The following is a 23,876-nucleotide window of genomic DNA, read 5'->3' on the forward strand; positions in this document are numbered from 1 at the left end:
TGGAAAAGGATCAGGCTGGAAAAATCAGGAAGTTCCTAGAGGATTCTTGGCTTGGGGGGATGGCAGTGCTGCTTCCCGTGGTGTTTTACCCCTTGCAGCTCTGCAGAGGGTTGAAATTGTCTCCTGTTCCATCTGGGATGTGGTCTCTGGGTTGTCTCTGCTGCTTCCACCCCACTAAACCCCATTATGGTTTAATGACCTTCCATCGTCACCCTCCTGGGAGCAACACACACACAGAGATGCACAGCTTCCTCAGCTCTCCTCAAATCCATAATTTATAGGCAGGGAAGTTCATCAGCCACCTAACCTCATTAGCTTCTCATGCCCCACTTGCAAAACTTAGAGATCCTCCTGGAATTATTCATAAAAATCGCTGAGAGCTGAAGGAAGTTCTAAACAAGTTGTGTTTGAAACTGGAACTGAGCCTGAACCCAACCTGTGCTCAATCCCTGCCAAAACTGACACAGAGTGAAGCCTTTTGCTCTTTAACACACTCTTGAGCTGTGAAAATTTAGCTTTGAAAAAAAAAAAATTTAATAATCTTTTTAGAAGCCATTCCTTCATTTTCAGGAAGACTGGACCACATGTTGAACTTCACTGTTTAAGGGCTATAAAAAAATAACCTCAGCGTTGACAAGCATCACAGCAATTCATTAAACCACATCCCCTGACTTTTAAAGCTAAAAATAGCACCTTTCTGCCCAAATCAGTGCACCTGTCAGGCTGTGAAGGTAAGTGAAACCACATTTTTAAATACACACGTGACACGATATGGTTTGGATTCCCACACTGCCACAGCTCACACTGATTTCAACTCAGCTTTTTAACACATTGAGAATTATCAGCGCAGCCTAATCCATCCTGGTTTATAGTCTGAGTTTATTTTGTGCCTCTCTTTCCCTCCAGACAAACGGGAGGTTCCTGCAGTACTTTCAGGGTGGTGCTGCTGACTCTGCCCAGCTCAGCATCTCTCCCCTCCTGCTCCCTCCAATGCCATCCCAAAAATGACATTTGTGGGACAATTCAAGCTTTTTATCAACTGCAGCTGCTGCTTTTACTGGGGCAGAGGATTCACTGGTTTTACTGGGAACTGTGGATTTTCTCTAGCAGGACATGATTTCTGCTCTGTGGACAACTCCCAGGACAGCAATATCTGCCTGAGTTTGTGTTCCTGTGGAAAATCTCAGCTGGGGCTGGAGTTCTGTCACACATTTCCCACCATAATCCATAAAGATGAAAGCTGCAGAGAGGCAGAGTAATTCTCCAACATCTCTGATCCCAAATGCAAGGTGACACGTGCTCTCAGAGTGTTTGTTGAGGTGCAGCTCGTATGGATTTTCATTACTTTAATACCAGTTTGCTTTCCCCCTCGCTAGCACGATTTTAGCTGTAATTTGTGTTTATTTTGAGAGGTTTGGTGCTGTCTCCGCTTGGCACAGCAGGTGCTGTCTTTGGAAAAAGCTTGAAACAACAACAGCATGTTTCCCTGAGGGATCAGCACCCAGAATGCCTGCCCAGCATCCCCTGAGCATCACAGCTCCCAGCAAACACCCCCAGAGCTGCACAAACAGCACATCTGCAGCTCCAGCAGGGCTTCATCAACACCACAGCTAATTAGGCACCTTGCTTAGCAAGAACCTTGAATTAAACTCATTTTGCTGCCTGCAGCTCCCGGGATCTTTGGGCTCTGATCCTGCAGCACAGAAAATGAGGCACAAGTCTGATCCCTGAGCACACTGACCCAAATCTGGGAGGGAATCACCCTCACACCACCATGTCCTTGGCTCCTGAAAGGACTCCACATCCCTCATAGTCACAGGATTTCATTGTGGACTTCATGTACATCGTTTTTTCTCACTGATATCTACCAAAGCCTGCCCAGAAAATAGCCAAGATCTTCCTTCTCCACAGCCAAATCCCACTTACCACTCCTCACCAGACTGGAGAATCTCCTTTTGCTTCTCTTTTTCAGCTTACACAGATACTTCAAAACATGTTTAAGCACCAAAAAGCGGCTAAAGGCAATTAATTTCCTCTTAAACATCTCTTCTCCCTACAAACCATTCAAGTTTCATAATCCTTCCCCCAGTAACTCACCAGTGCATGTGGCAGCTGTTCCCAAATTCCTCCCAGTGGTCTTACACTCAGTATTTCCCCCCCCAGCACATCCACATCCTCAGCACGGAGCTCTTGCTGTGCACTTCATTTGCCCACAGTCCTCCTAGGCCCAGATTGCCTTATTTACATTTTCTTTGCAGAGCACTCCAATTCCTATCCCCTGGTATTGAGTTTCCTCCTGGCAAGCCTTAAATTTGCCTTCTTTAGTCCATTTGCCAACTGCCTGGGACAGCTCTGGAAATTCTGCCTTCTCTTTTAAAAGCTGCACTGCTGCATTTTCCATCTTGCCATGAGACACTTTATTCCTCTGGTCTCCTCCTGATGGTTCCCTCTAAATTTAAATCCCCATTTTTCCATACTCAGATCCAGGCTGGTAATGGTGTGCAAGCAAACTGCTCTGTAGGATCCTTGAGAATATATAGAGCTTTTAATTGCAGAAGCAGAGCTCCAGCAAAGCCCTTCAGGGCAATAAATGCAGGCAAACCTTACCTGGGATGAAATGCTGACTTCCCCCTGTGCCACAGAACTTCTGCTGAGCACTCCTGAGCTGAACAGCCCCAGTCCCTGATTTATCCCTGCTTTATCCCTGGTTCCCAGCCAAATGTGGGATGCTGCTGGAGCCAAGAGGTGAAACTGCAGCTCAGCAATGAACAGCTTCAAGAAATCCAAGATCCCACCACGGCCCAGAGCCTGGCTGGCTGCAAAGATGCTTTCCTTCAAAATGAATGTGCATTCCCAAGATGGGAAAAAAAACCCACAAAAAAGGGCAGATCCTGCTCTGTTGTATCCCAGTAATGAGGGCTGACTTGTTCAGCTCAAGTTATTGATACTCTGAAACCCAAAAGCAATAGGATTTTCATCGCGCTCATAAAAAATTTAACTGTTTCATGGTTCAATATACGACACCCTCCAAGTTTAATCAGAAATGGCATTACCAAAAGTAAAGCAGGGAAAATCTGAGATGGTATCTCTTGCTCTCAGCAATAAAGGGCTTCAAATTATGTGCAATAAAGCATTTAAAGGATATAGAAAATACTGTTTTCTGCTATGTTCCTCAGGGGTTTAAGGATACCAGGGATTTCTTTATGAAATCGTTAAAGAAACCTTTCATTTCATAATTTTTACAGCTTTGTGAGCATAAAGCTGATAATCTCCTATTTTATTCTACCTGCTGGGGGCTCCTGTCCCCACCTCCCTCTTTTTCCAGTGGAAAAGAAGAGAGATGGAGAGAGACTATTTACAAAGGATGGAATGACAAGAAAATGGGGATTGGTTTCAGGTTTAGATGGGATTTTGGGGAGAAATCCTTCCCTGAGGGTGCCCAGAAAAGCTGTGGCTGTCCCTGGATCCCTGGAAGTATTCAGGGCCAGGCTGGCTTGTGGCAAGCATAAAAAATATTATTTAGAAAATTCACATTATGGTGGTAAAGTTTTGTCTAGTTGTGCTAGGAAAGTTTGGCAATGGGGTCAAGTTTCAGGAACAAGATAAAAAACCTTCCTAATGTAAAAACTTTGGACCTCTTAATGTAGAAGCAAGACCTCAGTGTGAGTTTATTTATTATTTTAAAGGGAAATAGATATGTGTATTTAAATATACATATATTTATCGTTTTTAAAGGAAAAATGCATATATTTGCAGCAGCCTTCCTGAGATCCCTGGGTTTTGTAATGTGGTTTGTGCTGAAGCACTGCCCTGATCATTACAGAAACGCTGAAATTACAACATTCCTAAGAAAATTAATTATTTCCATAATCCTCCTATCAGCCCTTTCACTGGTGCTCACTGGGGATGCCTTTTATTCTGAAATGAGGGCAAATTCTGCTTTCCATGAGGGAAAAATTGCTGAAAACAAGAAATCTTGTTATGGCACAGACTTAACTCTGAGAGCTCCCAGTCCATCCCCAGTGTGCCTGGCAGGGCAGGATGCTCATTCCCGAGGTTCAGGTGGAACATTCCATGGATATTCCATCATTTCTGCTCAATCTCTGGTGCACTTCCCTCATTCCACCCCTTGGACTCCTTGGAATATCACCTTGGAATATCAGACTCTTCCAAAGATCACCAGAAACTGCTGCTCTGCTCTGATCTGCTCTCCCTGGGTTGTTCTCCCCAGCCAAATCCAAGGAGAATATTCCCTCTCCTCACCCTGGGACATTTCCATGCTGTGTTTTTCTCTCCTTTGACTCAGTGCCTGTTTAGGACAAAAATCATCTGCAGAAAAATCAGCTGCAGGATTTCCTCCAACTCCCCAGTCAGCCCAATCCCAGCTCCGAGGGTTTGAACCCAAAATCCAGAGGTAAAGCATCAAACCCCATGTGCTGACAGGCACAAGGAACTGCAGAGTGGCATTTCCCAGTGCCACACAACGTCCCCAAAAAATCCATAGCCCTGGACAGGCGAGGTTATCAATCCTCAATGTCACTGAGAGCACTCAGGAACTGCAAGGCTCTGCAAAAAGCAGGGCAGGACCCAAACTGGGAGTTGGGATTGGAGATATTGACTGCTGCTCTGGGCCAGATGGGATCAGGAGGCTGCAGGAAGGATCAGCACGTGGAGCAGGGGAGAAGGGGAGCTGCTGAAGTGCAGTGGTAACTCTTTCTGTGAACACAGCAGCAGCTTAATGCACTTTTGTAAGGCACTGAAGTTGCTCACAATATATATAAATATATATATACACGCTCATATTTGTATTATTTATATATATATAGAAATATATATATAATTTTGTGCTTTATTTTATAAGCATAGAGCTATCTGGACACTACAAAGGATTTGTAAAAATAAAAGCAAATACTGGAAGTTTCATCCATTTATCTCACAACTCTAATTTCTGCTTTCATTACTCTCCAAGGAGCCAATGTGAAAAGTCTTTCTGGGCAAAGCATATCCTTCTCTTAACTCACTTCTAGCATTTCAATAATTACTTAGAAAGAAATTAATATGAAAGCCACAAAGCTGAGAAGTCTGAAAGCACAATGAAAGCCATCAGGCACTGCACTGTCCCACCCCTCCATCCAGCCACTCCAATGATCAGCTGCTCTAGCCACAGATAACTTCTATATTCTACCAGAGAAAGCAACAGCCAGAGAAATTCTCCTTCTGCCAGACAATCTGTCCTACTTTTGCCCCTGCTGTACCTGGCTGACCTGCTCCTGCTTGCTCTTGGAGAGTTTTATTGACGCTTGGCTCGGAGGCGACGCAGTGCCGTCCTGCACGGGGAGATCTTTAACTTCTGCAGAACTCTTTGGTCTTGAGGAGAGCTAATTTCCTTAAAGAATCAATTCTGTGCCTCTAAAATAAAAGCCCAGGAACTGCTGAGCTCTGAGCAGAGGATGCTCGATGCAGCAAAGGGCAGAACAGAACACCAGGAGAGGAAAATCTGGGATGCTCTGTGCTCCAGCCCTGTCTTGCTGCACGTGGGATGCAGGAGCTGCAGCCTGCATGTCCCTGTCTTGTCCCTGCCTTGTCCCTGCCTTGTCCCTGCCTTGTCCCTGCCTTGTCCCTGCTGCTGTGCCTTGGCTGGGATGTGCAGGGAGCCTCCTGCCTGCCCTGCATCCCTGGAGTGGTGCTGGTGGGAGGGAGCAGCACCAGCACCTCCTGCCGAGGGGAGCCATGGACACCCAGGGGAGAACACACCACACACTGCTCACAGCCTCCACAAAGCATGATCAGAGCATCCCTGTCATTAGCAGGATGCTGCTTGTGCTGAGGCTCTGCTGCAGCAGGGATGGAAATGAAGAACAACCTCTCTTCCCTCTCCCCAAACCTCCACTTCATCTGTTTCATCTTTGTGGAGCAAACTCTTGTTGAAGTCTCCCCTTCCGAGGCCCCAGCAGAAAACAGCTCCTCAGCATTTCCTTGCAGCGAGGGCAGCTGTACAGATGTTTCCTCCTCCTCCACGAGCTGCAGGTTTATTGCTTTCCACATGTTTTATTTAAGCACCACATCCATCGCTTCCTAAGGTCAACGTAACAAACACTTAATTGCCACTTTTATTTGTAAGCAGAGCCTTTCCCCAGGCTGCTGGTGAATCAGGGAGGATTCACTGAAAGCAGGAATGGCACCAACTACTGTGAGTGCAGAAATCGAATTTACACACCCACAGGTGTACCCAAACAGCTGCTCAGGTGGGGAGAAATGGGGAAGGAAGGTCTGGAAGGAGATTTGCTGAAGAAGAACCTGCAGCTCTCAGCCCAAGCCAGAGGATGCCCAAGGACACAAATCCCAGACTCAGCACAGACGGAATGAACCATCCCTGTTTTAAGGAAATTGCTTCCAGGGTTTCAGCAAAAGCTCTATTGACTTTATGCAATATATACTAAAATAAATCCAAGATGCAGGAAGGACTGGGATGTGATAGACAAACAGAGCTACATCTCACTCCCATACAATCCATACAGCATCCACGAGGGGTTTGTTGGGATTGTTCCAGATGAACTTCTTTGTAAGTGAGAGCAAAATACGTATTTCAATTTTGTTCCCATGTCAATTAGATATTTCTGCATTTGGCTATTGCAAAATAAAAATGGTATTATTCCATTTTTAATATAAGTTTCTGAAAGCGCAGCTTTTACAAAGATAACCAGGCTCTTATTATAACTTTATGCAAATTGCCATAGATCCAGAGAATTCAATTAACTGAATAGAATTCCAATTTGCAGAGAAGCCTGGTCCAATAATTCAAAAACTGCATTTCTTGAACAGTTTTCAGTTGACCAATGCTTACAAATCTGTCATTTCTATTTGTACCATTGTTAGAGAGCTGTCAGCACACATATTTCACAGAAACCACGAGATGCCCACAAAAACAGGTTAATTAAGGGCTTCTCATCCATCCCAGTCACATTAACAAGCAGACCCCACGAGCAAACAAAAAGTGAAGCAAATGAAAATAACCTGGAGTATTTATTCCATAATAAAATGGAAATAAAGGCTTTAATTGCCTTTAAGTTCTCCTCAGTCTTCATTTCCTTAGCAATTACATAGACTCAGTTTTTATTGTTCCTTGGGTTGGATTCACTGTGGTGCCCTGTGACTCAGATTTGTTTCTAAATGGTGGCAGTAATTAGCAAACAGGATTCCTTCCAGCTCTGTCTCTCCCTGGTGGGATGAATCCCCTTGGAAACAGCCAAGCAAAGGCAGGAAGACTTCTAACTCTAAATTGGGTGATGTCTCAATGATTCCTTTAAGGTGGAACTCAGTGCAAGAAAGGAGACACAGCACTGCAGAGAAAGCAGAATTCATCATTAAACCATTCCATTTGCACAGAACCATCACCAAAGCAGGAGCTGAGGGATCCTCTGGTAGAGAACACTGTGAGAGGAGAGGGGAAAAGGAGAAAAAACTGCATTAAGGGATTCAAGAGGAAGTGTTGAAGGCACTGAGCAAACCACAGCAATCTCATCTAACAACGTTTTAATCCCTTATTTTGAAAGGCTGGGGAAAGCAATGGATGTTCCCAATATTGTGGCAATGCCTGGGGAGGCTGAGTGGAACACTGGAATTATTCATATTAACACAAACACCACTAAACTGGGGACAACTCTCCTGGAGATGCTTCCTTCTCTGGGCAGCATCACGCTGGATGTGCTCCTTCCCACACCCCTCCTGCATAAAGCAAAATAATTCCTTTCCTAAATGTAAAACTCTCCCCTAAAATTAACTTTACACCCAGCAAACCTGCACCTATTTGCTAAAGCTGTCGTGTTTTTCAAACTTCTTGTATTTCTGGATTTTTGTCTCTGTGATCAAGGGTAGCAAATCAGCTTTGCAGTGACTTTTCTGTCCTTGCCTGAAGGAGCTGAACTCTTGGAGAGTCATAGAGTGAGAAAATGAAAACAAAAATAATTAAGGAATCCAGGTGGGGAAAAACTGATCCTGTGATTAATAAACTACACCCATTTGGAACTTGGTGTAAATCTAGTTGGAGCTAAATGATTTTTAATGTCCCTTCCAACCCAAACCCTTCCGAGAGTCTGAAAAATAATTGAGGAATGAGGTGAGGAAAAAACCCCTTTGTGATTAAACTACAGCAAGCATCACAACTTGTGATTCTGCTTCTCAGGGCTTTTTTTTATGGCTGAACATCCTTCATGTCCTCATCTGAGCTCACAGAATTTTTCACAAAAGTTCACTGTTTGGAGAGAAAATAATAATTTTTTTAGCAATAACAAGCTCCTTCACTCCTTGGACACAAGCTAAGTTAACTCAAAGTGAGGGGAGTTTGGTGGGACCACACTTCAGGACAAATAAATTTGCTGGTTTTTTAAAAATTTATTCTGCCATATTTGTGAATTTACTTTCATTTCATACATCCCACCCCAGGCAAGGACTGTGCTGCCTGTTAGAGGTGATGCTCTCCCACTGCTCCATCCTCTAAAAATGGGAAGGTGAAGTTATGGAATGCACAAAAAAAAAAGAGGATGAGGTAGTTACAGAAGCCAAACCTCTATTTTAATGGCAATATTAGATTTTAAATAATATTTGGGAAGCCAAGAGAGGCTTGGACAATACTCTGGCCAACCAGCACTTCCTTAGATCCACCAGGGATCACTGCAGGGAATAAAGAACACAAGTCAAGTGCCAAATTCCTTTCCAGAACATTTTTTGTTGTTGTTGTTGTTGTTGTTGTGGATTTGCTATTAAGGAATTACTTGCTAGGAGCAAAGTATCCAGGAAACCATTCAAAGTACAATCCTCAATCTTTTATGATTCAGCTCAGTCGTTTCCAGTAAATAAGAGAAGTCAAGAATAACTTTAATTACTCAGCTTCAGCAATTTCTGCCGTAAAAGATGAGAGCTATCAGCTCCAAGGATGTGCTGCACGAGTGAAAAACTCAGGCTGGAGATCCACAAAAAAGCACTTAGCTTCAGAAAACGAAGGGAAATTACCCTATGTGTTATTTTAGACTGTATAAAGACGGTCCTGGAAGGGTAAATTTATTCTCTTTTCCATCTTTGTTGACTTCCCAAATGGATCACAGTCATCAACAGCAGTGATACTCAGCACAGCTCATCCTCCTAACGCTGCCTGCAGTTCTGTGCCATTAAAACTCCAACCAAAAACATTCCTGAGGTGTTCACAAAATATTGAACTCCAAAGAGAACTGGTTCATCACTCCACCAAACCAAACAGCGACGGTTTTTCCAAGCTGCAAATGTTTCGCCTCAGAGCAGAAAAATAATCTGTGCAAAGGCAAAGCTGCACAACCAGGATATCTCCTGGAAGTCAGTGAGTCTGAAATTAATGATTTGTCCCTTTTGTGGTATTTATTGTGCCTTTATATCCAAGAATCCCAAACCATCAGTTCCCAGGTTTGGTGCCTGTCGCTGTTGAGCCTCCAGCAGAGAAAAAAAAAAACCCTGGATTCTCAGTGTGGCATAAAAAAGAGCACTTTTATTATTTGATTCCAACTTATATAGATTTTTCAGAGGTCACTCAGATTGGTCAGTCAGAAACCTCCCCCTAGGCCTGACTGGCCAGGCCTGAACTGTCCAAATCTCGAGACACTGTTTTTAATAACATCCAAACTTTATCTTTGTTTATAAAACACAGGGAAAAATTCTCATGGGAAAGACCTGTGCTAGCCACAGGTGCCCACACTCCACTCCTGCAATATTGTGACAGACAGTAATTTCCATCGTCCCTAAAAACCACCATGGAGCTGCTGTTGAACACTGGGATCAAAGTCAGGATTGATGTTGGGATTGTGTGGGGATCCTTTACAATTCCATACTAACATCCTATGGAATCTCTTCTGCTCACTTTCCCAAGCAAACAAAGCTCTGGATTCCTCTCTGTTCAGCCTCTGCCTCTGAGCTGGTTGCTGATTGCAGGGTTTGAGGTGTAAGTGATTGTTAAATGGGCTGTTTGGCGAGTGCCCAGCAAGCTGACGTGAGATTGTGGATAATTATAGGCACTTTAATTTGCTTCAGGTCTTTTAATTGCCAAAGCCCATGGATGATCAGGGGCAGGATGAAAATGAAGGTCTGCTGAGCTAAGGAAGCCTCCAAAATTGCATGTCATGAGGGTTTTGGGGTCATTCCTTAGGGAGCAAAGTAGGATAAAAGGAAATGACATTTTCCAAACCAAGACCTCACCTGTCCTGCCCCCACAGCTCCTCTCTGCTGGTGAGAAATTCCAGTTGGCCTGGAAAATCTGCCTCCTGTGGGTGCTCCTTGCAGCCCTGGGTGCTCTGCAGAGGTGAATTCCTGCAGGAACATTGTCACTGAGCTTTGTGTCACCTCCTCTGTGCCCTGCATTCCTTCCTCTGGGAGGGAAAATCCCAGAAGTGTGGAAAAGCAAGAACCTGCAGAGCATCCACACCTGGAAATTTTCCTACCTGGCAACAACTTTGGAGTAAAAACTACTGAATTTGGCTCCTGAAAAAAGTCCAGACAGCAGCTGAAGCTGCCTTTGTCATTGATTCAGACAACTCTCTCCTAGCACTCATAAAAATTCACAAATCTCCCATCCCCAGAAGTTATTAGAGATATTTAAAGCTCCTGAAATAAGTCAGATTGGCAGATGTGAAACACAAATCCTCCTTTTACCCAGAGAGAGGGAACCATGCAGAAATCCCTCAGACTGGTTTGCACATCTCTCTCAGTTCTGAGCTTTCCTCTCCAGTGGCTAAGGAGAGAGGAAATAAAATAAATAAATATAATTTTGCTGGTAAAATACATCACTGGACTTCCTGGACAAGAACCTTTAGTCGCCCAGAGCACAAACTGATGCTGAATGATCTTTTGAAAAACTTCAGCATTTAAAAAATACATCAGCTCACAATTTCCATTTATAAATATTTTTCCAGGATCCGTTTCAGTTTGCCAGACAGAGACACACATAACAAAACTAATTATGGTGCTAATTTGCATGGTAATGCTGAGCTTTATAATGAAGGAACACATTCAGGGCAGATGAAAATGTTACCAAGTTCACACTTAGTTCTGATTTTATCCCAATGGGGTGATGCACAACTGGAGGAATTAGAGCTGGAGAAGATATGAGGTAAATTGTGTTGAATTCCTGGGATGGGATAGAGGGATATAACTTAGGATTTATTCTCCTGCACTTCTGATGAGCTGCAGGAATGTTGGAATATCTTCTTGTGAGAACATCAAAGAAAGGAGAACAAGGAACCATCCTATTTTTTTGAAAAGTAGAATTTAAAATACAGTAAATCTATGGCCACTTCTCAAATCATGGTTCCCCAAATGCCTCAATTATCTCCAGCTATGATGAATGGTAACTTCTCTCCACCCTTTCACTGAAAATACTCAAGCACTGGACCTGTCACCACCTCCTTGAGATAACACCCTGTGCTCCTGCACATCTCATTCTCAAAAAACTTCCTTCATTGTCACATTTTCCTGATGATTTTTTCACTTTCTGCTCAGTTCTCCTGCTCTTTTTATCAGGCTAAACGGGTGGTTCCCCAGCTTGCAGCTCTCCTCTGATGCCTCTTGTCCTGCTGATTGTCCAAGGAGCTGCCTGTGAATTCCTGGGAGATCAGGGTGTAACCAAGAGGAGAATTTGCCCTGTGGGTTCTTTATTACTGCTGGAAATGGAGAAGCCAGAAAGCTCCCAGCTGGAGCCTCAGGGCTCATGGAGCACTGGCAAAGCTGGCAGCTCAGGAGAATGAGAAATACCTTTTCCCCTGTAAACGGAACAGATTGAGGCACCATAAAGCATGAAATCACACTCTGCACCACTCACAGACATTTCCTGCAAGTGCCTTTCGATAGCAAATGCAATACAGTGATTTTTCACTTGTCCCACCTGCTCATTCTGTTTGCAGCCAACGACACAGAAACAATTCTGAGCCTTGGTCACTTTGCCCACAAGTGTCAGTGGCAAAGCTGAAATTCTCAGAGCTGATTCCCTGGGGAGGATCAGTGCTTTAACCCTGATGACATAAAGTCAGACACTAAAATCATTCTCTGGGGATGCAATGGTGGCACATCCATGTCACAAACCTTCACCTGGCTTTGAGCTTCAGCCTCACACAGACTCTGGATTGGAACCTCTGAGCCAAGCCAGGACCAGCAGCTTTGGCTACACAACTCCACAGCTTCCCCGTGGATTTCTGGTACCTCCAGGCTGCTGCTGCTGAGAATTTTCACAGTTTTTTTCCCCATTTACTCTCACCCTGCACCACCACCCACCTCCCAGCCCTCCAGAGCTCATCCTGCACTTTGCAGGTTGCCAAGTGAGCCTCAGGGGCTGCAGGGGAAGCAGTGGAGCTCTGAGAGAAGTGGTGGTGAGCAGCTGAAATCAGTGATGCTCTCTGCTTGTGCAAAGCACAGGGAGAATTAACCCTTCCAGAGGCTGAGAAAGCTCTGTAAAAGCTGTTCTAGATCTTTCCCTGTCCCTGGCTGTGACCCAACCACAGTTCCTACAATGAAGTCTATTAGTGAAGCCATTAGCTCCAAACACAAGCAGAGCTGCATTAAACACACTTAGCACATCCTAATGCTACACTGCAAAGCATTTCAAATCGTTTGTGACATGTCTGAATGTCAGACACTGAGAAACCAGATCATTTCAGGTAAAACCGTGTCACCTCTGTCACCTGCCTGGCTCAGAGGTGGCCCTGGACAGGGAGATGGTGGCCCTGGACAGGGAGATGGTGGCCCTGGTGCTGAGGGCAGGCTGGGCTCACCTCAGCTGGAACATCTGGAAATCACATCTAAACTCAGATAAACTGAGGGATCAACCCATCTCCCAGCAGAACACAACCCTGTGCTTCCACAGAAGGGACAAAGCATAAAACATCTCCTTGTCTCTATTGCTGCAGTGTGTAAAGATCTCATTATCTGGGATTTTAAAACTAAAAGAAGAATTCTAAGATGCAAAGTCATAGTTAATGGATATTTTTCAGGGAATAAAGCTGGTGAACATGACAGAATCTCAGGACAGTAATTCCAGTTTATCTACCTACTGGTAGATTATCTACCACTGGTTTATCTGACAAAAAAACCCAAAAAAACTAAGACCTCTGCACAGGTTACATCCCATAAATAGATTACAGCTGATTTCCTCTTGATGCTCCATTACATGAAGGAAATACAGCCATTAATTTATGCCTGGGATGGAGAAAATTTGCAATGATGCAATATAACTTGATGGAATTGATAGTGTCATCCATAGGAAGGAAAGAAGGATATTACCAGAGTATCAAATGCAAAGTGCTCTAAAATACATAAATGATGGCTTGAGGGAAGAGGTTTGACCCAGGAAATACTGACTGTCAGATTAAAAAGTAACCTCAGAGGCGAAAGAGAGAACTCTGTGCCTTGGCTTCCCTCTTTTCCTCATGCACCAAAATCTGAATTCTCTGGCATCTAAGTTTCCCAGGAGCAATTGTTTCCTGTGAACAGAGGGAAAGTGAGTCCTTGTTTCAAACCACATGAATTCCAACCATTTTCAAACTCTGCAATTCCAGGTGTCCATGTCTTTATCTCCTCCTCCTCAGACATGCTGAGAGCACAACTCACCTGAACACAAACTGACACATTCCAGCCACTTTTGCTGGAATTATCCCAAACTCCCAGGAAAATCACTGATTATCAGCATAACTTTTTCAAGCTTTTCCTGAACTCTGCTTCCCCCGGTGTCTCTGCGTGTCAAAATGTGATTTATTAACAGGGGAAAAAAAAAACCCATTAGGAACATTTGAAGTTCATCAAGTGCCAAATGTCCCCCCTGACAGGAGCATGGCACACCTGCAATAATTACTGCAGAGAGATTAGCAACCTTTTCCATGCTCCAGTGGCTTCGTGGGGTGTTGGTTTAGTGCATCCAAGTGCATGGAATGGATTGAATTCCCTGCTGCTTCCTGCAGACGGCCAATTACAACCTACCTGCACACTGCATGCTCCTGACCTTGCCCAGAACAAGATCGGAGCTGATGGACTGAGTGACTCTCAGATGATCACACTTGGCAGCAAAAAGCCAGAAAACTCCTCCCTCCAAAGAGCATTAGGAAATTTACAGTAGGATTATTGTAATTAGCCTCTTAAACCTATACTAGTTGCTTTAAATCCCTCTATCCCACTCACTCTGGCTCTACTGAAAATGAGGGAAAGCATCACAAATTATTTCTTTAGATTAAAAAAACCAAAAAACCCACAAAGCAAAATTTGTTTTTTTTTGCCAGCCAGAATTTTCAGCATTTCCAAACAACCAAATTCACACTCAGTGCCAAATTAACCCATAAAGTGGCCCAAAATATCCTCATTTCTCCCCCCCAGATAAAACATTGGTATTAATGTCTGATGCAGGCTGTGCTGCTGCTCCAAGCAGATGGGAGCTGTGTGGGCTGCTGGAATTTCTTGGAGAATATTATCTCCACAAGTCCTTCGTTAGCTTTAGCACTGAGTATTTAAAAACATGCATTCAGAAAAAAAGCAATCAAAGAAAATATTCTATTTCTGGTTTGTACAGTTGGGGTGTTTTGTTTTGTTTATAAAAATGAGTTGGAATAACTTTCAGCGGAAGCATTCTCTCCTCGTTTTTCATTTCCCTCCTGTCAGAGGGTTTCTAAATGGAAGTTATTATGGCTTTTTATAATTTGGAACTTCCAAAATCCCTCAAGGTGAACGCAGGATATTTATTTGCTGTTTAACATTTGGTGCCACTGCCTTTTGTGAGCAGCACTTCCTAAAGAAGGCTGTCTAAAATAAATAAATAAAAACAATACCAAAAAGTCCTTCAGCAGACGATCCAATTACACCTGAAGTTACTGTGGTCAGATTTTATGTAAAAATAGGTTTATAATCCCTTATCTTTAAGGTCCTTTCCAACCCAAACAATTCTGTTCTTATTCTATGATCCAAATTTTCTCCTAAAGCTACCTGAACTCATAAAGCTCGGCTCAACTTATATAAATAAAAATATTTACGTTTTTTATTTATATAAATAAAAATATTTATGTATTTTTATTTATATAGCTACATGAACTCATAAAGCTCGGCTCAACTTATATAAATAAAAATATTTCTATATTTTCATATATGGGGTTTTGAACCTCCGTAAATGTAGGAAGGTGCTGAGGACAATTCCCTTGTACCCAGAGTTACAAGGAAAGTGTTAATCCCTTTTTCCTCACATGATAATCCTGCTCCTTGTGGATTCTTTTAGGCAGATTGCATCTCACTTGCCTGAGGTATTAAGCCAATGTAATTTCCTTACCCGTGGGGTATCCATTTATCAGATTTGGTGTTGATACCTTTGAGTTGCTTTGGTTGGAAACAAAAAGCCTCTTTTAGGATAAAGGTTGTTGAAATGTGACAACAAAAAACCAGGAAAAAGAAATTTAAAAAAGCCACCTACAGGTATCAATAGGTTTAATACAACAAAATTCAGTGATATCTGGAAATAAAATTAGGGTAAATCAGCAGTAAGGGCAGAATTAGCTGTATCCAGCAATTCCTGCTTTTCCCCATTCCTTTATTTGCAATCATTTCATGGAGTCCATAATGACAAAAAAGGCCGAGAGAAAAGCACTTCTAATTCCCCCAAAATAAAGTCCAGTAGGTTATTATGCTCTCTTTCATTCCTACTCCACACAAAAGAACTGCTCGTGTTTATTAAGGCCGTTGGAATGGAGGAAATTAATTTGTGGGAAATTCATTAACAAACTGCTTTGCTGGGCTGGCAAAACCACCACCAATGAGCAGCTCAGAGTGCCAGGGAGAGGGGAGGGAAAACAACAGCCAAATAAAATCCTTGGCTTTAATGAATCCATCCCATGAAGGCCTCGATTTGACTACTAAGGGCGTTTTTTTAGATTTTAAAAATAAAGAGGAGAACGAAATAAAAGGGGAAAAATCTCCCTGTAATGAGGCAAAGGCTCTGCTGGGCAGCTCAGCCCTGGTGTAATTCCAGTGGAATTCCTGAACTTTATTGAAACCAACGTGCACTGAGCAATATATTATGCAAATCTGCTGCTTGATATTAAGAGTGTTGGATGTGCTGGCACAGGTTAATTATCTTTATACAATTTATAGAGTTAGATCATCGCTTGGTTTAAAAAAAGCACTGCAAATTCCCAGGACAACAGGATTTCAGCTCTTGTTTTCCTTAAATGAACATTGTGTCTTCCTCAGCTGGAGGAAGGTGTTTCCAAGGCATCAAGGCCTTGGACAAAAGGAATTTTTAATCCATTTTTAGTGTTTCTTCCTGCCAGAGGGTTGTTACTTATTTATTTTTTTAACTGGATTGGTGATTACTCAATTAGCAGAGCAATAATGAATGATAACCAATAGGAATTGTGCACTGCTATGAGAAATTGAATCAGGAATAAGTGATCTAGAAAGAGAGGTCACTGAGTCATTTTGAATAAGTACATTTGAGATAATTGTTATGTGCTTTGAAGACATTTCGAGAAAAAGAGGCAAAATTAATCAGATACATTAAATTATGAATTATTAACTCGGCTCTATTAAACATCAAATAGAAAAGCTTTTTAGAATTAACCGTGGGTTTGGAAATTCTACTAACGACAGAAAGAGATTTCTGTGACTTAAAAATGATTTTTATTTACATCTGAAATGCAGGAGAGGCCCTCAGGGATGAGGGACACTTCCCAGAGGTGTTGGATCACTTTATGGATGGAATCTACCCTGAAGAAACAGAAAGTCTTTAATCCATTTACACCAAACCTTCTCAGGCTGAGCTGGGGCTGAACCCATAGAGCAAAAAAAATCCATGAGTAGCTACAGACTGAGCAATCCAAGAGATTCTCAATTTTCAAAGCACTGCAGATCTGTTTTTAAAAATTATTTGATCTCTCTGTCAATCCCTAAGTGAGGAATTTCAGCTCCCACACTGCTGCATTCACCTCCAAATAAACACTTCATTTCCCACCTCTCCCAGTGCCCTGGGTAGCTCAGGTGGTGGGTGGAAGTTTGATTAAAAAAGGAATTCCTTGGCAGAGTCATCCTCCACATGGATTGATGGCAGAGCTCCTCGTGAACCAAGTGGCTGTGGTGCTGTTTGAATCAATAATGCTGAATGGGATGGAATGCTGATCTTTCCTGGCTGATCAACAGTTCTGCTGGCATTTGCTGAGCTCCCAGCCCAGCCCAGAGCTCAGCAGGGTGGCAGGAATGCCTGGCTGTGATCCCACCTGGGAAGGTTCTGCACACATCCTGGGGTTTCCTGCTCCCTCAGGTCCATCCCAACCCCCAGGGAGCTCTGCTGCTGTCCTGCTGGAGCACAGCCCATCTTAGGGATGCTCCCACTGCTCCTCAGGATCTAAAACATCTGCCTTTCCTCTCCAGATGTTTTACAGCAACACCAGATCAGCCAAAGTTAGGCACTGCAGCTTTTGTGAGCTCCTCAAGAGCTCTATTCCACCAAGAATAAAGTTTCTAATGATTGAAACGTCTCCTTTTTCTTATTTATTGCCATTTTTTTGTGTCTGTGGCACAGAAAGCAGCCCAAGAGCAGCCCCAGGGGCTCTCAGGTGCTGCTTCCTCCCAGCCCATCCCATCCCTGTTCCACAGGCACTTCCATATGGAATCCCTTCAGCAAACACCAAAAACCTTCTCCTTCAAGGTTTCAAACAATTCCTGACATGCCAGAAACACTTCCCTGGAATTAATAATGGACCTGAGTTTGGATCCTGGTTTCCAGCCCTGGATTCCCTGTGGAGCACAGGGAGGGATGGGAGAGGCTGCCCAGCAGAGCTGCAGCAGTTCCTGCTGGCTCTGGATGGTTCTGACAGGATTGGTTTTGTTCTTGGCCAGTTCATCACATAATTACAAATCAGTGAATGACTCGAGCCCAGGGGATTGGTTCAGAAATTAGGTCACTGCCATTCACCATTTTCATTTCTTTAACCCCCACATATCTCATCCTTTGCTCCATTCCCATCTCCACCCTTCCCATCACCACCCTGAGATGCTGAATAACGAAAACCAGCATTTACCAAGGCAGAAAAATGCATTTTCTTAATTCTCCTCATTAGCAGGTGCATGTTAATGGGCAAGAGCTGCAAACCTTCCAGAAATTCTCCTTTTACAGAGAGAGGTTTGCATTGTAACTGCAGCTCAGCCTGGGTAAATCACCTTTTTCCTGCTCAGCAGATAATCCCAATTTTTTATCATCCACACTTTTCCCCTAAACATGTTTTTAAAATATTCTGACTCTGCTCCATCTGGATCACATCAGGCTGAAATATCATCTCTAAACCTTCTCACTGAAATTTGTTTCCTGGGATTGGATCTCTCCAATACCTTTTCTCCAGTGCCATCCCAGCTGCTTCTTCACAAAGTTCTCTTGGAATTAACTATGAAAATACAGATCCTGCTGCATTTCTAATTTTTTAAATAAATTTTTGGTGGACAGGAAAATAAAAACTTCTTTTTTTTTTTTTTTTGTAGTTAAGATAAACCACTTTCATTTACATTCCACCATTTATTCCTTCCTGCCCTGTGCTCACCTTAAAAATGGGTTTCTTCCATGTTATTATACTGACTCTGAGTCTTTGGTCTACCAGAATGAGAAACAAACCTCCAAATTCCAAATAGCTTTTTTTAAATATCTCCCAGACAGCATTTTCTCTCCATGGTTTAATGTGTTATCCATCCCCTGCACTGCAAGGATAAAATAAATGCAATTTCAATGGCTTTTTAAGAGAAAAACCCCAGGAATTCAGGGTAGTTTTGTGGACAAAATACTTTGTTTCAATTTCTTCTCAGAGCTTAATGAAATGGCTGAAGTTTCCTGACACTGCCTCTGAATTATATAATCCTAGAGAAGACATTAACAGCTGCTCTAAAAATCTAATTAAATTTTAGAGCACTGGTAATGCAGCCATAAGGCTCATGTAAGCCATTATCTACATTAATAAAAATTAAAGTCAAACAGTATCTATACTGTAATAATGTACCTGAATTCAAGGTCACTTTAATTCCCTTACTCCCACAGTTTTCTTTATTGTTGCTATAACTATTATTAATATTTATTCAAAATTTCAAATGTATGCACATTTTTTTCCCCTGAATTCTTTTCTTAATACATCGTATTGAGACAAGAATTAATTCATTTGTCTTAATTGTTTATTTTCTCCTCCTCTCCACAATACAACTCCCATTATTAGCAGGGAAAAGGACAAGGAGCTGGAACAACCTACAGGGATTTTATTAGGTACCTAAATGAAAATCCAGAATGCAACAACACAGGCACAACTCATCTCAAACCCAATTCTTCTCTTGCAGGGAAGACCAGAAAAAGGAAAAAGAGGATGCTATGGAAGGGAAAAAGTGGAAAAAAAGCAGACAAATTGTCTTGATTGAGCCATTTGGAAATGCATTTGGAAATTTGGAAATACATTTTGAAATTTGGAAATGCATTTTAAGAACCAAAATACCATCCAAATGCCCCTCCTGTGATTATGCAATGTACAGATACTCAGCATCTCAACAGTGATTAAATAAAAGGGGGAAAAGGAATATTTTGCATGAGATAAAATATCCAACTCCAAGCTCTCCATGTAGAAAAGGGAGGATCAGGCAGGAAAATTCCCATTTTCTTTCCCAACAACACCAGCAGTGCCTAAAGAGTGGAAATAGCTCCTAAATGTGAACAAAACATTCCAAAATACCCAGCTTGTCATTAAACTTCCCATCCCTGATACACACAAACTGTTTACAGAGTGTGTGATTAAAGCCTCAAGTGTTTTCCATGAAAATATTTGTAAATTAGGTGAATCAATTATTCAGTGGCCATTACTGAAATTAAACATTCTCCCGGAATATTCTCTGAGCAGAGCACTGCTGATTCTTCTCACTGATTATTTCAGGGCTCTCACAGCACCCAAATTCTGTTTGGTACTTGGAGCTCCAGCCTTCACCTCTGGAATATTCCTTGGAAATACACAGTACAGAGAGACCATCAGACCTTCAATTTCTTTTTCTTCATTCATCAGCAGCTCAAGAAAAAGCTCAAGAAAAGGTCCTGTGGTTGTGTCACCTCTCTTAATGACCTCCAAACGCTCAGATTTTATGCCTGAAGTGATAAAGGAGACTCCAAACATGAGTTAAGAAGGGAGAGGGATGGGAATTTCTCTTTTCCTGCCCTGTTTTTCCTCCCCCAATCCAGCCCAGGGTGAAGGACTCACTGTGATGTTTCCTGGGCAGATGCTGCATCCAAGAATTAATAATTCCCATTTATTTTTGAAGGAAGTTCACACTCCTGGACATGAGTTCAACGTCAGACTTTATCCATTCAGAGAGAGTAAGGACAAACAGGGCAATTCCTGGGATATCTGGATATTTACTGGGTTCTTATTTGGATATTTACTGGTAAGAGGCTGGAGAATGGTTTTACCCAGAATAAACTCGGAGAGAACCACAGTTCTCATATTGTTCACTTCTTTTCAATGCTAATCCCTGCTGGCACCTGAGGAAATAAAAATCCCTCCCTCCCATTTCTTCACCATGAGAACCTCACCCAGGAGAAGGAAAAATGCCCCAGGGATGGAGCAAAGAGCAGGGAAGAGGAAAGAGCTCAAGGATGGCATTTTTTTTTTCTGGGATACTTCATTCAGCTCCAGCAAAAATGCCACTTCCCACATTGCCTCACAACTATTTTTAGGCACCGTGTAAAATCCAGTTGACACACCCAGCCCATCTCTGCTCCCTTGCATCTCCTTCTCCTGCTTGGCTTTCCTGGAGTGACAATTCTCAGGAGCTCATCAACAACCCCAAATATCAGCTCGCCAGGGAAAATACATCCTCTGCTCTGCTGTTCCCGTCAGCTTCAAGGAAATTAGTTAAACCACACAACAGCTTTTACAGCCCCGAGACTTTCTCCACTTAGAGAGGAAAAAAATCTGCCAGCTTTATTTCCTCCAGGCAGTCATTTCACCTCTGGGCATGTTAGGGAAACAATTTTTATGCTGTCAGTGAGAAAACTGTTTGTTTTTAAGCAGCAGTTCACAGGGAAGATGCCACGAACTTCGCTTAACAATGTTAAAACTGGTTTATTCATTCCAAACTTTTGACAGCCAGGCATGAGGAAGTTTAATTTTTTATTTGCTTTGATTTATCGTTTCTCTCTAAGCCAACTCCTCGCTGCACCATTTCTTTTTTCAAGCACAAGAAGCACCACTTAAACGTCACACGGGGAGTTGGTAAAATCATCATTTAGCTTTGAAATTTGTCTCTCCAAATTCCTTCCCTGCTTCCCAGGGCTCAGTGGAGGGGAGAGGAGGATGGATGGTTGGGAGCAGGGGATCACTAAGGCCAGCAGAAACCTCATGCTCCTGTTACAAATTAAACCATTTCTTGCACCATTTCCTCCTGTCTTTAGGATGGGCCACCCCAGCAGCCAGAAAGGAGCCCATAAATCAACTGCAGAAAGAGGAGAGGTCTCCAAAACAATATTTTCTCCGTGCTGTACTGGTAGTTTGTCATTTGGATTTCCACTGTTTTACAACTTAGGCAAATAAATTGCTTCAGCAGCTCGATGGAAGGAAACATTTATATAAAATTGTATTTCACGTGGTGCCTGCACTTGTGTCTCCCTGTTCACCTTATAGGAGGGTTAGGTTTAATTCCTTTAGAAAAAAAAAACCCAGAAAATAAACCCTGGTTATGAATTTCAGGGATGCAGCCCTGAACATCTGGGGTTCCCGGGACAACACCCAAAATCTTATTTGCTTGTCAGGACTTTCTCAGCTCTCTGCTAGTCAGGTAAGAAGTGAAACATGGAATATATCAAACAACAGAATTCCCAGCAAGGCAAAACATGGGAATTTCTCTTTTTTTAAGGCATTGAGGCATTCAGACCAGGTGAGCACACCTGCATTCTGCAACCCCAACCCACAACAGCTGAGCAGAGATTTGGAAAGAAAATGTCATTGCAATCCTCACGAATCAAATATCAAATATTTGAGTGTGTTTTATTGCATCTTAACTGATCATTTCATTCACCTGCTGCCAGAGGATCTTCCTAAAAGACTTTTCCCCTCTGGCAACAGGTTTGGAAAGGGAAGGGAAAAGGCAGGGAAGGTTCTCCCTCTTCACAGGCTCATTTCCCAACCTGTTTGCTGCAAAAGACTGCAAGGCACTCAAAAATCCACTCAGGGTCTGAGACCTCTCCAGGCTGCAGAGGAACTGGGAGCCTCAGGGTGCAGAAATCAAAGGTTTTTAAGAAGAAACATCCAAGAATCACAATATTTTAACAGTTTTGTGTGTTTTATTGCTTCTCAGTTGCTTTGACAGTCTCATCTACCCACTGCCATAGGCCATCTTTATCAATGATTGATCTTTGCCTCCCTTCCAACCTTGTGGGGAAATTTGGAGAGCTGGACAGAATATTTCCTTTTATTTTCTACAATAACAAGGCTTTGTCTAAAAAATCTCGGCGTGTTGAACAGCAGCCATGTGACCTGACTCATTTATTGATGTTTAATATTCTCCTCTCTCCCTGAGTGTAACCAGGGAGGAACACAGCAGTGCAGAGGAGCAGAATACCAACCAGCCCAGGCTCTGTCAATCTGAGCCCCAGGGGGTTTTTGGGATGACAAAACCCTTAATCAGCTCCACCAGTGCAGAAGACAAAACCCATCCATCTCCTCCTCTCCTGGCTGCCCACTCGGGGAGATCCTGCCTTAAGCAGTGCCTTGAAAATTCCATGTTAAATAACAGTTCTGAAAGCTCATTTCAGTTTGGAAATCCCAGGATGAGAGAGGCTGAAGGGAGTGCAGAGGGAGAGGTTCTCATTGGTAGGGAGGCACAGGGAAGTTGTGGGTGCAGCTCCTTGTTTCCAAAGACACAGAGATCCATCAAGGCATTACCAGATCTCATGGACCAGTGGGATAGGAGTATAGAGAATAAGGAATATTAAAAAAATAAGGAAAAGTAAGAAATCTCCCTTAATACTAAACGCCACAGGAATAAAATTCTCCTTTATAAAATTGGTTCTACGTGGATCACCAAAAAGATCCTTTAATAAATCTGCCCCCCAAAGGGGAAGAGCAGCTCACTCTCATGGCTACAAACCAAAGCACAAAGGACAAAAAACAAAGGTTTTTATGTCCTAATTGAAAAGGTGTAGATCTGGTTGATCATCCAAATGGAGCAAATGTGGATAATCATTGCTACTAGAAGAGACTTTCAGGGCTTGTTTGAGGGAATGCTGAATGCATTCAGGAATTACTATGAACCAAGAGAAACCTGGACAAGAAACTGCTGTGATGAATCCCCAGGGGGAAATCAAAGGCTTTGAATTTCCACACATTTGAATTTCCACATGATTTCCACACGTCCCCACAATGTTCCATGAGAAGATGTCTCCAGCCCCACTGGAAGATCTCTGGCATGCCCAACACCAGAGCAACTTTATCCTGCTTTTTCCATCACCAATTGAAGCCCAGAAAACCACACAACAATAGCTCAAAACTAAGGAAGAGCTGAACTCTGATTTGATGAACTTTTTTGAAAGGTTCCTTGGAAAAAACCCAAGGATCTGGCTATCACATCTCAAACTGACACCACTGCGCAACACTGAAAAGAGGAGAATATCTGTGGGCAAATCATCAAGTTTTCTAACCACAGGGATCTCAGAAATGTTTATTCTCACTTAAAAACTGGCGAGGGTTTTCAGTGCATAAATTATTTGCTGGTTTACTCTCAAGGGAGCAGGTGTACTCACTCAGAGAAAAAAAAATTAAAATATTCTTCAAAGGAAAATGACAACACTTATCAAATTACTGGTAATGATAATTCTGGTCCTATCAGAC

General features: G+C 42.7%; 1 protein-coding gene across 5 annotated transcripts in view; it reads right to left on the reverse strand.

Annotated features, from left to right (window-relative positions):
• The window catches only part of LOC146431530 (contactin-4), a 246,066-nt gene that overhangs the window by 127,718 nt on the left and 94,472 nt on the right, over positions 1-23,876 (reverse strand). The window contains exon 1 of one of the 5 annotated variants that reach the window (XM_085072260.1): positions 2,608-2,626. The exons of 3 other annotated variants lie outside the window; for them this stretch is intronic. The gene's annotated coding sequence lies outside the window, so the exon portion shown is untranslated. Of the gene's footprint in view, positions 1-2,097; positions 2,117-2,607; positions 2,627-23,876 lie in introns of those variants that run through there. One more of the 5 variants, XM_085072259.1, reaches the window with a different exon arrangement.

The sequence above is a fragment of the Lichenostomus cassidix genome, chromosome 12 (assembly GCF_008360975.1).
Source record: "Lichenostomus cassidix isolate B80296 chromosome 12, HeHo_3.0, whole genome shotgun sequence".
Classification (NCBI taxonomy): Eukaryota; Metazoa; Chordata; class Aves; order Passeriformes; family Meliphagidae; genus Lichenostomus; species Lichenostomus cassidix.